Source organism: Erpetoichthys calabaricus, chromosome 2 (assembly GCF_900747795.2).
Source record: "Erpetoichthys calabaricus chromosome 2, fErpCal1.3, whole genome shotgun sequence".
Lineage (NCBI taxonomy): Eukaryota > Metazoa > Chordata > Cladistia > Polypteriformes > Polypteridae > Erpetoichthys > Erpetoichthys calabaricus.
In genome coordinates this window covers 10,282,317-10,297,005 of record NC_041395.2, presented here as the reverse complement: position 1 = coordinate 10,297,005, position 14,689 = coordinate 10,282,317, and positions in this window count along the sequence as shown.

Genomic DNA, 14,689 nt, shown 5'->3' with positions numbered 1-14,689 from the left:
ACCCCCTCCGTCAGGAGCAGAGAGAGAGAGACAGATAAAAAAATCAATACGTGCCCTTCGAGCTTTTAAGTATGCGAAGCACTGTTCAGCATGTTGTTTCAGGAAGCAGCTGCACAAAAGATAGCAACGTGAAGATAATCTTTCAGCATTTTTAGACGAGCATCCATATCGTCTAGGTGTGCGAACAGCCCCCCTGCTCAATCCCCCTACGTCAGGATCAGAGAAAGTCAGCGCAAGAGACAGAGAAAAGTAAGCTGGGTAGCTTCTCAGCCATCTGCCAATAGCGTCCCTTGTATGAAATCAACTGGGCAAACCAACTGAGGAAGCATGTACCAGAAATTAAAAGACCCATTTTCCTCAGAAACCCGCGAAACAGCGAAAAATCCGCGATACATATTTAAATATGCTTACATATAAAATCCGCGATGGAGTGAAGCCGCGAAAGGCGAAGCGCGATATAGCGAGGGATTACTGTATATATATATTTATATATATATATATATAGTCACACTCGAGTGAATAATTGTAATTATTAGCGGGTGGCAGAGTACATTGACCTTCTTTCTCACTTTCCTGCATACCGTTCACAAGAAATTCCACCTGGCCCCGATGACGTCACTTCTGGTCCCGGCCTTGATGATTTCACTTTTGGTTCTGGACGCTTGGATGATGTCACTTCTGGTGTAGAACCCATGACCAAATAGACTTCTGGTTCCGGCCCTTTTGATGATGTCATGTCCAGGTCCAAGCCTATGGAAGAGGACCCTTCCGCTTCTGCCCTTTATGACTTCACTTCCCTTTCTGGCCTTTTAAAGACACCATATTCCACTAACCACATCAGTTCTGTTTTGGACTCCATTCTGAGCACATCAGCGCTATTAATTTACCCTTTTGCGGCCAGGGAATATTATATGGGTGGCTACCCCATACCTTTTTTTGACTCTTGTGTCTGGTTTTTGTGACAGTATATATTGTGATAGTAAAGAGACTTCAGACATCATAAAGGTTTGGGGCAGCCACCCCTATATTATTTCCTAGCTGCAAATTTATTCACAAGACAGAGTTCAAAACAGAACTGATTATTTGGAGATAAGATGGCGGTTTTAAGGGCTGGAAAGGAAATGATGTCATCTAGTCCGTAGCCGGAAGTGACGTCATCAGAGGCACCGGAGCTGGAAGTGACATCATCAGAGGTGCCGGATCCTGGTGGGATTTCCCGGGAATGGTCTGCAAGAAACTGAGAGAGACAGTCAGCACACCCTGCCACCCCCTGGTCGGGTGTAGTATTACAGTTCCCCAGGCCCTTTAGCTGTCTCCTAAACGCACGTGTGTGACAATATATATATATATATATATATATATATATATATATATATATATATATATATATATATATATATATATATATATATATATATATATATATATATAAACTATGCACAAATTATTAAAATGACACATTTGCAATATAATCAGGAGACCCTGCCAACATCCCATATATACCAGATTCTACATTAATCCAGCAAATCAAATGAATCAAAAGAATCAATACATTTAAACGGGTAGATTGAAAGCATATTATCAGTTAAGTGAATCGAAATGCCCATCACTACAACTTGGCATCTGTTATGCCATTTTAATCTTCTTCGGAATTTCTGCCATCAATCTTGGTGGACCCCCACCCCCCCATTAATGTTAGAATATCTGACCACATGTGTGCACATACCTGCTGCCTACAAACCCACTCATGCAGTTCTCCCACCCTGACCCTCGTACCGGTGTGCTTTTCCTGTATTCACTCTCTCTGGGCCCAGAACTCTCTCGCTGTCTCTGCCAGGCTACTCACTTTTGCCTTCTCCCCACAGCGACTGTTTGAACTTTCGCGTGCACAGCTGCCCGTTGGAGCTCAACATCATCATGGCAGGCACCCTGCCTTTCCTTATGGGTGTCCTACCTTGCACTGCTTCCAACAAACCAGGTAAGTTAAAAGAAACTTTATTTCATGCTGTTAATGTTATAAAAAGCTTCCTAAATACACTAAAACGAATGCCTTGTGACATTTTCTTGCCACACCGTGCACATTCATTTCTTCCTTCTACACCAGAACTAATTCTCTAGGTGCACACTGACACCTACTGGATAAAAGCCATAACAGGTACAACATATGCATTCACTGTATTTTACATATTTCCATTGCTCAAAGTCCCTTATATTAGATAGTCATTGTGGGTCTAAGCTAAAAGAAAAAGTTATCAAAAGCTTCAGATGGCTTCTTGAGGGTTTGGTTGCACAGCCATTGCACAGAGCTGGGAAGGTCTGGGTGAGGGAGGCCCAAAATCTCTAGCAGTGCCCCTGAAGAGACATGGCAAAGGGTGGGCACACCAAACAATGCTTTTTTTTTCTGTTTATTGCACTTTCTAGGAATATTATGCCCTATCTTGCAAAGAGTAGTTAAGGAAAAATGAAAAATCATCTGCAGAATCATAGTCGGAAAATGAGTAAAGGTCAAAACTGGAAGTCAAATCCAAATCAGAGAATCAGAAATTAGAGTCGAAAAAAAAAAACAAGAATAGAGATTCGGAAATTGAGAACAGCCAAAAAAAAAAAATATATATATATATATATATATATATATATATATATATATATATATATATATCCATCCATCAATCCATTTTCCAACCCGCTGAATCCGAATACAGGGTCACGGGGGTCTGCTGGAGCCAATCCCAGCCAACACAGGGCACAAGGCAGGAACCAATCCCGGGCAAGGTGCCAACCCACTGCAGTATATATATATATATATATATATATATATATATATATATATATATATATACACTGTATATTCATGGCATTCGTAGTCTGAATCACAATCTGATTGTATGGGTGGTTACCTACCAGGTAACACTTGTGGTTGGTCAACAAGTCGGCTAACATCTGCCACGGTGCCCTCTTTCAGCTGCGAGAAGACAGGTCATAGAATGGTTGAAAACAGTTTTACTGTCAAATAATGCAGAGTACGCAACACGTGTTTTGCCCTAATTCTGGGCTCATCAGGGCATACACACTCACTGCACTCCCTCTCGTGAATCGAACCTCGGATGTCAGTGCTAGAGGCGAAGCCCCTAACGTTGCGCCACGGCGTGTGGTTCGTTCATTTATATAGTGACGGATGCCCTGGGCCTATGCCTGGCCGGGACACCCCTTCAGCACATCTGCCAGGGGGACATGGGTGGGAAGCCCAGTATCTCCTCCTGGACTCTAGATGGCAGCCTCCCTGGGTTGCAGAGGTGCCTCGGACTACCCCAGAGCTTCATGGGGATTGGAGTTCTGTGCAACCCTGTGGGGTTCTGAAGGCACGGCCAAGGGGTGCTGCAATAGGAGCGGCTGGCCCCTTTTGGGCACTGGTTTCACCGTACCTGGAAGTGCAGCCAGATGTCGATAATCAACCACCTGGAGCACTTCCGGGTACCCAATAAAAGGGTGCCAACGACCAGCACTCAGCAGCCAGAGTCGGGTGGAGGTGGACAACACTTGCTAAGGAGGAGTGGTGGTGGAAGAGAGGAGAGGAAGAGTGCTTGGTGTACTGTACTGTGTTGGGGACTGTGTTGTGGCTGGAGGGATTATGGGGAAGATGTGCCCTCAAGCTGAAGAAAAATAAATAGTTCCTTTGTTATTACACGTGCTTTTCGTGTCAATCAGTGTCGGGTCAGGCGCAATATAGCGCCTTTCTTACAATATATACAGTTTATATATATATCTATATATATATATATATATATATATATATATATATATATATATATATATAGTGATAGATGGCCCACAGAGTGGAATGTCTGGGAAGGCAACCTTTTTGGGATACTACTTCCCCCAAGACGTTAGATGGCAGCTTCCCTGTGGTGTAGCAGTGTCGAGGATTCCCGCAGGGCACCATGGGACATGTAGTTTTATATCACAGCCCTCCAGGGGATGCTGCGAGAGAACCTGGGGAGTCATATCTTCCCCATAGCCCAAAAGTACAAAATCACGAGAACGGAAGCCCCCAAGTACTTCCGGGCTGATTAAAGAACTTAAGTTCTCTTTCTAACCTGGAAGTGCTAGCAAGTCACATGAGAGGAAGAACAGAAGCACTTCCAGGTCAAGGACTATTTAAAGGACTGTTGAAGACCCAGCAGGCGTGCCGGAGTCGGGAGGAGGGAGATGAAGCTTGCCGAGGAGAAGTGGAGGAGAAAAAGAAAAGGAAAGAAGAGTATTGTGTGCTGTTGTACTTGTGAGAACGAGGAAGCCATTGCCCACAAGTGAAGAAAACATAATAAAAAGCGTTTGCTTTAATAAGTGTGCCTCCAGTGTCTGTCTGTGTGTGTCGGGTTGAGTGGCTGCTATGCCCTCTATACTTGTCACAATATTAATATACTAGCTGTCCCCTGCAGCTCCGCCCACATAATAGAGAAACAGGACAAACTTTAAAAATCAATAAACAAAAAGGTTATCGCTAGCTAAGCAGAGGCAGGGAACACTCCAAAATACAGAGGTAGACCAACTACCCACTCCTGACATCATGCTTCCCTTTCCCCACGCCCCGCAGCCTCTGTCTCGGATTAGCATGAATATATTATTCCTGCAAGCAAACTATGATTCTTAGTATGATGAGAGAAGTCACAAAATCAACTGGAATGTTCAAGCAAATTCTAGAAAAAAACTCGATCTAAATCCGTTAAGTAGTTCTCTCATTCACTAGCTAAGTGGAGGTAAGGTACGCCCATCAGCCTGCTGCCTCTCTCTCAGATTCGCGCAAATAAATCGATACCACAAGCAAACTATGATACTTAGCGTGATGAGAGAAGTTGCAAAATAAACCGGAATGGTCAAGCAAATTCTAGAAATAAAAACAGATCTAAATCAGTTAAGTAGTTCTCTCTTGAAAAGCGGACGGACAGACAGACAGACAGACATTGGATTTCCATCCATCCATTATCCAACCCGCTATAATCTAACTACAGAGTCACGGGGGTCTGCTGTAGCCAATCCCAGCCAACACAGGGCACAAGACAGGAAACAAACTCCAGGCAGGGCGCCAGCTCACCTCAGGGCACACACACCAAGCACACACTAGGGCAGCGTTTCTCAACCTTTAAGTATTTGCGACCCGAGTTTTCATAACAGTTTTAATCGCGCCCCCCCCCTAAAGTTTTTATGAAAGGAGCCCACTAATACCAATTTGTTCTTTTTTTATTAATGATATATCATAGATGTATACTTACTTAACTTTTATCGACATTTATCTAACTCTATATTTATTTTTCTAGTATCAGAATGTAGTTTAAGTTCATTTGTTTTGGTTTCAATAGATGTATTTTTCATATTTTCGATTCTTGTTTTCTTTTTTTCACATCTTCGCGTCCCCCTTTTTGTTACTTCGCACCCCCCTAGGGGGGCCTGCCCCACAGTTTGAGAACCACTGCACTTGGGACAATTTAAGATCGCCAATGCACCTAACCTGCATGTCTTTGGACTGTGGGAGGAAACCCACGCAGATACGGGGAGAACATGCAAACTCCACACAGGGAGGACTCGGGAAGCGAACCCACAGAGGCGGCCTTAGGAGTACGTGGGGCCTTGGGCGAGTGTCATATGCGGGGCTGAGAGCCATAAGTGTATGCTATATACCGTACCACCACGCTCACAGGCTTGTCCGCTTTATTATTGTTAAAAAACATGGTGCCTTATGTAGGTACCATTGGCCGTTTGATTACATTACATATTGTAATTGTTCTTATATTGGTTAGTGGCCTTTAACCAACTTAATTAATGATTCAGAAAATTTTGCACGCAAAATTAACAAACTAGATAACAGTCGTTTCTGCCGAACCCGCTGGAGTCGGCAAATTTATTTAATTACGGAGAACCAGAACACTTGTAATAAAATGAACACTTACCAAACAGCTGCTTTGACAGTCACAGACGGAAGTCCACTTTTCTTGCTTTTCGCTGAGCAAAATCGTTGATAAGATCCTCGTAGTCCAATGTTGAGGCAAGTTCCTTTTCGATTTACAAAATAGCTAAACTGCACAGTCTATTTTGTGACATTGTTGATCGTAGATAATTTTTGATAAGTTTCAACTATGACATGCTTCTTTCTGAGCTCGCAACGGTCACAGGAATTAGAAGAAATCCACCACGTACCGTATTTCAGTCTATAACGGATTTGAATGATTTTGCAGAGGCCCCGCATATTTGTATGATGAGCTGACGGTGACAAAAGAATCTCCTATCGCGGGGCCCCCCTCAGGCACGGGGCCTGGGGCGATTGCCCTAGTCGCCACCCCCAAAGGCCGCCTCTGGAACCCAGGTCTCCTTACTGCGAGGCAGCAGCGCTACCACTGTGCCACCGTGCCGCACCTTGGATTTTATATACATAAATACTAGCAATCCCCCGTGGCTCCAACCATGTAGTAGTGAAACAGGACAGTGAGGAGGGCCTTGCCTGGCTCCCCTCCCCTCAGCCAGTCTCTCGGATTCGTGCAAATAAATTTGAACTCTGATACCTAGCGTGATGAGAGAAGTCGCAAAATCAACCCAAATGTTCAAGCAAATTATAGAAAAAAACTTGATCTAAATCCGTTAAGTAGTTCTATCGTGAAAAGCGGACAGACATACATTGTGAGGGGTTCACAACCACACGGACACCAACTCTTCATAATGACACACGCTTTTATTTAAACAAGTGTCCCCAAACACCAGTCCCGCACACAGCACCACAACACCCTTCCTCGGGCCTTTTTACTCTCCGTGGGCTGCCTTTCCTCTCTTCATGGGAGCTTCGTTCTGGTCCCACTCCTGACTCTAGCTCTCTGATTGTAGGGAGGAGGCCCCTTTAATTCCCACCCGGATGTGCTCCAGGTGCCTGATGACACTCTTCCGGCAGCACTTCCTGGTGTGGCGGAAGTGCTGCCCTTACACCCGGAAGAACTCCGGGTGTCCCTGGAAGGTCCTTCCTCCACCCTCCCAGGTGTGGCCGAAGTGTCCATCTCCCGGGCTCTACGATGCTAGGGGCTCCCCCTGGTGGTGGCCACAGGCCCCAGTGGGCTTGAGGCTCCTTACTCCTTCTCCGTGGTCCCCTCCTTATCCAGGGCGGTTGCCCCCTCGTGGCCCGGGGAACATATAAGACACCTCCCGGTCCTTCCAGGCATCCCGGCTGGGTCTAACCCCCAGCCTCCTGTGACAACAGACAGACAGACGTTGGATTATATATATATAGAGATATATACAGTATTTTCTTTTTTCACAGCAAAACAAAGGTTTAGTCATCAAACTTGGATACTCTGACATTTCTGAAAACGGCCTTTAAGGCCATTGCTCTAATGACATCTCCAACGAGGGCGATTTTTGGTAACTGATAGCAAGAAAATTACAAAGGGCTCCAAAATAGCAGCTGTGAAATGAAAACACGAAAAAGGTTTGGAGAAGCCACCTGTGTACTTGACCTTGGCTGCAAAAAGGCAAAGTTTTCAGTACAGTAGAATACTGAGTTGAGTCCAAAACAGAACTGATCAACAGAGGGAGGAAGTTGGGTTTTATAGGGAGGTCAGAGGAAGTGACGTCGTCCTCAGAGCTGAACCGGAAGTGATGTCGTCGGACTCGGGCAGAATTTGCTGTGTTTGGTCTGCGGGGATAAAATAAGAAGGTTTAGTGCACCCCGCCTTCCCCGGACCTGGCGTGGAATTCCCATCTTTTGGTCCCTGTAGCTGGCTCCCATGTTCACGTGTGTGACACAGCGCTAATCGGGAAAACAAAATGGCGTCACGGCAAAGTGTAAACAAATGATAAACTTCTTAATTAAGCCAGATTCACCACATGTTCAAAATTCTTCCACGTGAAACCCCCTGATTCCATATAAATTTGGCCAGCAATCCACCATAATAAAAGGATGAGTGTCTGCGTGTTTGTCTGTGTGTCCGTCCGGTTGCTAACATTCCAAACAATGGCATGTCACAAGTATTTTTATAAATAAGTTGCATTACATTGTCGTTTGTTCTGCTAAGAGTGGAACGGAACAGGGAGCATGTGATTTCTGTGTGATGATCTCTGTAATGAAAGCTTCAGTTTAGCACATAACTTCAAGAGGACGGCGTCAGGACGTTCAAATCAGCTGATAAGTTTGGTATCATCCCAAGAAAAGACACAAATGCCATTGGTAATATTTAAATGACAAAAAAAAATGTGATATAGGTATGGGGACATTTTGAAGCATGTAGGAAGGACCTGCTGTAGCTGTCATTTGTTAAAAACGTGATCATTTTTAGTGTCTGTTAATTCATTTTCTAAATAATCTTAAATATTCCTATAGGGGAAAACTTAAAACGGTTAATTGAAGTCTGCTATTTTTAGTGCCTTTAAGCGTCCATTCATGACAAACAAAGCGACAAATAAATGCCATCAACAAAATATTTGGGAAAGTGAATTGATCCACCCGAGTCCTCGTCTCAAAGCCCACCCTGCAAATCTCCAACTAACACCTTGACAGCCCAAAAACTAAAGGTCTTCTTCAAAGGTATCAGCAATGGTTCTGCTCTTCAACGATAACTATTAGAGTTACAATCGTCCTTATTTTTAATTACAAATGTTATTAATCTGCTTAGTAGGGAATGTGGAGTTTGGCTTCATGTGCCTGTGCAAAATGATAAGATTTGTTTGCTGAAAGTTAATGAGGAAAGTAGATATCAAGGTTTCTGTGGAAAACCAAATCTGACCCTTAGGGCACATAAAATCACTTTCTTTTTTAATGATTTTTTTTAAAACGGTACCTAGTAAGTAATATGGAGCAGTCTTAAAAAAAAAAGATTAGAAAAACAAAGGCACTCTTAGTTGTTTGTAGTGAAAAGACAATGGTGGACTTGCGGTGGAGTGGTGGCTCTGAGGCTAGGGATCTGCACTGACAATCAGAAGATTGCCAGTTCGAATCCCGTAAATGCCAAAAGAGACTCTGCTCTGTTGGGCCCTTGAGCAAGGCCCTTAACCTGCAATTACTGAGCGCTTTGAGTAGTGAGAAAAGCACTATATAAATGCAAAGAATTAATTAACAATAAAAGAGAATTCAAGAAAGCTCAGGGACACGAATGGAGAAACCCTAGAAAATGAGAAGGAAAGAGAAAATGAACTGAACAAACTTTTTACATGAGTCTTTATAAAAGGAGAAACAAATAGGACAGCTCATGCTCAAGTAAAAATAAACTGGGAGTTTGTGGATTTTAAAATAGAAGAGTCAGATGGGCTTCAAACCCCCGATATGTAGAACACTGATAAAACACCCAGACCTGATGGGATTTTTATCAGCTGTACTGAAAGAAATGAAAGATGTCATCTTATATACCCTTAGTGGGCGTATTATCTATCTATCTATCTATCTATCTATCTATCTATCTATCTATCTATCTATCTATCTATCTATCTATCTATCTATCTATCTATCTATCTATCTATCTATCTATCTATCTATCTATCTATCTATCTATCTATTTCTCTTTTGGTATGGTGGCCAAAAGACTCTTTATCTTTGCCTTGTCTGGTCAGAGCACATTGTTCCAGAAGTCGTGGTCTTTGCCTGGGTGTTTATGGGCAAACTTTCATTTTGCCATGATAATCCTTCTGATTTCCTCCAAGCACATCTCCCATGTAGTTCTAACTTTTACGACCATTTTTGTAATGGTAGACTCATGCACTTTGACATCAACAATTGGCAAGAGCTAGCTGTAGATCCAGTGATTACATTTTCTGGGGTTTTTCCAGACTTCTTTCAGCATTTATTGTTCTGTTCTTACCTTTTTCTTATTTTTCATAGCTTGGGGTGGTCGCATGTTCATAATGAAGGCTAGAAGCTTCAGTGGTAGCTCATCCTGGAGGCCTGTGGGTGCACATACAACTGTGAAGGTGAGACTGTTCTTCTGGCAAATCACCTGTTATAGACCTGGAGGCGCAAATAGAAGCTGTTGGTATATATGTTGGACCACAGGAGGGAGACAGAGCTGCAGCGGCAGTACAGCTGAAGACCTCACGTGTGCGCATGGAGCAAAGTGTAATATGTTACTTGTAATTTTGTTTTGATTAGTTATGAACTTCCCCAAAATTAATTAATTTTTTGTAAATAGTTAGTATTATTATTATAGTATTGAGGGGGTCCGGTTTGGTGGACTCAGGATTGGGTCACTGCTTTTTGCAGATGATGTTGTCCTGTTTGCTTCATCAGGCCATGATCTTCAGCTCTCTCTGGATCGGTTCGCAGCTGAGTGTGAAGCAGCTGGGATGGGAATCAGCACCTCCAAATCCGAGACCATGGTCCTCAGCCGGAAGAGGGTGGAGTGCCCTCTCAGGGTTGGGAGTGAGATCCTGCCCCAAGTGGAGGAGTTCATGTATCTCGGGGTCTTGTTCACGAGTGAGGGAAGAATGGAGCGTGAGATCGACAGGCGGATCGGTGCGGCGTCTGCAGTAATGCGGGCTCTGCATCGGTCTGTCGTGGTGAAAAAGGAGCTGAGCCATAAGGCAAAGCTCTCAATTTACCGGTCGATCTATGTTCCTACCCTCACCTATGGTCATGAGCTATGGGTAGTGACTGAAAGAACGAGATCGCGAATACAAGCGGCTGAAATGAGTTTCCTCCGCAGGGTGTCTGGGTTCTCCCTTAAAGATAGGGTGAGAAGCTCAGTCATCCGGGAGGAGCTCAGAGTAGAGCCGCTGCTCCTCCGCATCGAGAGGAGTCAGATGAGGTGGCTCGGGCATCTGATCAGGATGCCTCCTGGACGCCTCCCTGGTGATGTGTTGCAGGCACGTCCAACCGGGAGGAGGCCCCAGGGAAGACCCAGGACACGCTGGAGGGACTATGTCTCCCGGCTGGCCTGGGGATTCTCCCGGAAGAGCTAGAAGAAGTGGCCGGGGAGAGGGAAGTCTGGGCATCTCTGCTCAAGCTGCTGCGCCCGCGACCCGACCTCGGATAAGCGGAAGAGGATGGATGGATGGATGGATGAGTTAGTATTATACTGATTGAATAACATGTTGTAGTACGGGCATTAATTAGCTTTACACCTCACAACCTGTATGCACCATGTTTCTGGGCTCTGCCACAAAGAGCACAGTGGATACTGTTGGGGGTAGGTGGTGTTTTCAGTTCTCCCCAAGCTTTTTCTGATTTTTATTTTATTTATTTTGTATTAATAGTTTTGTTTACAATAATTTGTAAACAATTTATTTATTTAATAAGCATAGGGGAGAAGCATGAAGTTATGGGAAAGAGTAGTGGAAGCTAGGTTAAGACGTGAGGTGATGATTAGTGAGCAGCGGTGTGGTTTCATGCCAAGAAAAAGCACCACAGATACGATGTTTGCTCTGAGGATGTTGATGGAGAAGTTTAGAGAAGGCCAGAAGGAGTTGCATTGCGTCTTTGTGGACCTGAAGAAAGCAGATGACAGGGTGACAAGAGAGGAGTTGTGGTGTTGTATGAGGAAGTCGGGAGTGGCAGAGAAGTATGTAAGAGTTGTACAGGATGTGTACGAGAGAAGTGTGACAGTGGTGAGGTCTGCGGTAGGAGTGACGAAGGGGGGATTACATCAGAGATCAGCTCTGAGCCCTTTCTTATTTGCAGTGGTGATGGACAGGTTGACAGACGAGATTAGACAGCAGTCCCCATGGGCTATGATGTTTGCTAATGACATTGTGATCTGTAGCGATAGTAGGGAGCAGGTTGAGGAGACCCTGGAGAGGTGGAGATATGCTCTAGAGAGGACAGGAATGAAGGTCAGTAGGACCACGAAGACAGAATACATGTTTGTAAAGGAGAGGGAGGTCAGTGGAATGGTGAAGCTGCAGGGAGTAGAGTTGGCGAACGTGGATGAGTTTAAATACTTGGGATCAACAGTACAGAGTAATGGGAATTGTGGAAGCGTGGTGAAGAAGAGAGTGCTGGCAGGGTGGAATGGGTGGAGAAGAGTGTCAAGAGTGATTTGTGACAGATGGGTATCAGTGAAAGGGAAGGTCTACAGGACGGTAGTGAGACCAGCTATGTTATATGGGCTGGAGACGGTGGCACTGACCAGAAAGCAGAAGACAGAAGACAGAGCTGGAGGTAGCAGAGTTAAAGATGCTAAGATTTGCATTGAGTGTGGTCATTAGAGTGTCAGCTCAGATAGAACAGGTGGGAGACAAAAGTCAGAGAGTCAAGATTGTGTTGGTTTGGACATGTGTAGAGGAAAGATGAGGGGTATTTAGGGAGAAGGATGCTAAGGATAGAGCTGCTAGGGAAGAGGAAAAGAAGAAGGCCTAAGTGAAGGTTTATGGATATGGTGAGAGAGGACATGCAGGTGATGGGTGTGACAGAACAAGATGCAGAGGACAGAAAGATATGGAAGAAGATGATCCACTGTGGCAACACCTAACGGGAGCAGGTAGAAGAAGAAGAAGAAGAAGAAGAAGAAGAAGAAGAAGAAGAAGAAGAAGAAGAAGAAGAAGAAGAAGAAGAAGAAGAAGAAGAAGAAGAAGAAGAAGAAGAAGAAGAAGAAGAAGAAGAAACTTATGTGATGCCCCGTTCTTTTTTTCCTTTTTGTTTCTGGAAAGGTATTTTTTTGTTAAGAATATATGATTATAAAGTTAACATACTTTTTTGTTGTATAATGCTATGTATATTGTAAATAGTTCTCTCTGGAAAATCTGAGCAATTTTTTAAAAATAGTTTTATATGCAATGTGTTTATCGTGTCATTAAAGTAAGAAGAAGCACGGTGGATGCTGTTGGGGGGCATAGGGGAGCAGCCGCTTATGTGACAGCCTGTTCTTTATTTCCTTTATGTTTCTGGAAAGGAAAATGAAAAATTCTGCTTCGCCTCTACGTGCCTCTGACTTGACTGTCGTTTATACAACACAGAGAAAGACAGATGCCACTCGGCTACACGGGCACAGAGAAACTTTGAAGTAAATTATAGCAAGTCAGTGAGGGCGTATTGTAGCTAACGTAGAAGCATGCTCAGAGATTAGACAAACTTTCTAAGTGTCCTCTGGGATGGGATGTGTGGAAGAAAAATTAACCTTAGGGGTCACATAATCATTTAGTGCAGTGGTCCTGGAGGGCCGCAGTGGCTTCAGGTTTTCATTCTATTCCTTTTCTTAATTGGTGACCAATTTTTCTTGCTAATTAACTCCTTTTCCTTTCATTTTAATTGACTTGTTTTTTTACGATTTGTTCCCCTAAATTTCTTCATCGTTCCTCTGAATTGCTTCATCTCTTTACTTAAAAGGCACGCAAACAGAAATGAAATGTGAAGTGAGTGAGCCAACAGAAGACCAACTAAGTCAGGGCCTTCACTCTAACCAGCTGCTAAATTAGGCTCTCATTCTTGTCGTTAATTAATCCCGTTTTTTCTATTGACTTCTATGACTTGTTGCTGCTCTCAATGTGCAATATCAGACTTTTGTGAAATTGTTGATCTTCTCTTTTCTAAGAGCGCAGTTAAAATATTTTGTGGACCTGAGCAGATTGACATTCCTGAGACACTCACCTTTCTTTATTTTCAGATATTGTATGATGGACACAGTTTGCTGCTCATGTTTTGGCTCATTTTGTATCTTATTATTGTTTGGCTGCTAATTTGGGAAAAAGAAACAGTTAAAGGGTCTGAGTCTTCAAGAGCAAGTCAATTAAAATGAATGGAAAAGGAGTTAATTAGCAGCAAAAACAGGTCACTCATTAAGAAAAGGGTGAGAATGAAAACCTGCAGCAACTGGGGCCCTCCAGGACCGAAGTTGGGGACCACTGATTCAGTGTCATATTAAGATATAGCATCCATGTTAGAAGTATAAAAGGGTTAATAAATGTCAGAAATCTGTTCAGGGCTATCAAGAAACCAGATAAGACAAGAATGTACCAGGAGCAGGTTGATGTAATACACCAAGTGTAGGATTAAGAGATCAGCAGATGCCGTGTACACAATAAAACTGGACAGTTGTCTCCTATACTGAGATTTCAAGGGTCATGTCTCAACTACATGATATTGAAGAACAAAGATATAATGGAGAATTTAATTTAGGCTGGTTGTACTCGATGCTGAATGCCTCAAGTCTTCTAATACATAAGCATTAATCAATATTGTTATGCAAATTCAGTTAACAAGAAGTATGAGCTTCTGTTATCATTCTGTAACAGACTGTTGTGAAGAATGCTCCCTCTTCCGCATTGTGCTGCAAGAGAATAAATGGCACATATTTGGAATTCAATCATCCACGTATCCAAAGGGTGACCCTACAAAGACCTAATAATAATAATTATAATAGTAATACATTTTATTTATATAGCGCCTTTCTCATGCTCAAGGCGCTTCACAGAGTCTTAGAAAAAACAGCAGGGTATATGTAACATTGGATACAAATGTTTTCCTGAATAGAACAATGAAACAGATAACAAAGCATTAAATAGAATAAAGGTCAATAAACCAGAGTAAAATACTAAATTCAATACTAAAAGAAAAACCTAACAAATAACCTACTTTGTGATATAACAGACACACAAATTATCCTGAGCAATTGGACAGAAAGGTAAACTGAAAGTAAGGGCAGAATGTTAACTTAAGTTAAAAGCCTCCCTAAATAGACTTTTAAGTTGTTTTTTAAAAGAATGAATGGAGTCAGCTGATCTGATTAATTTCCGG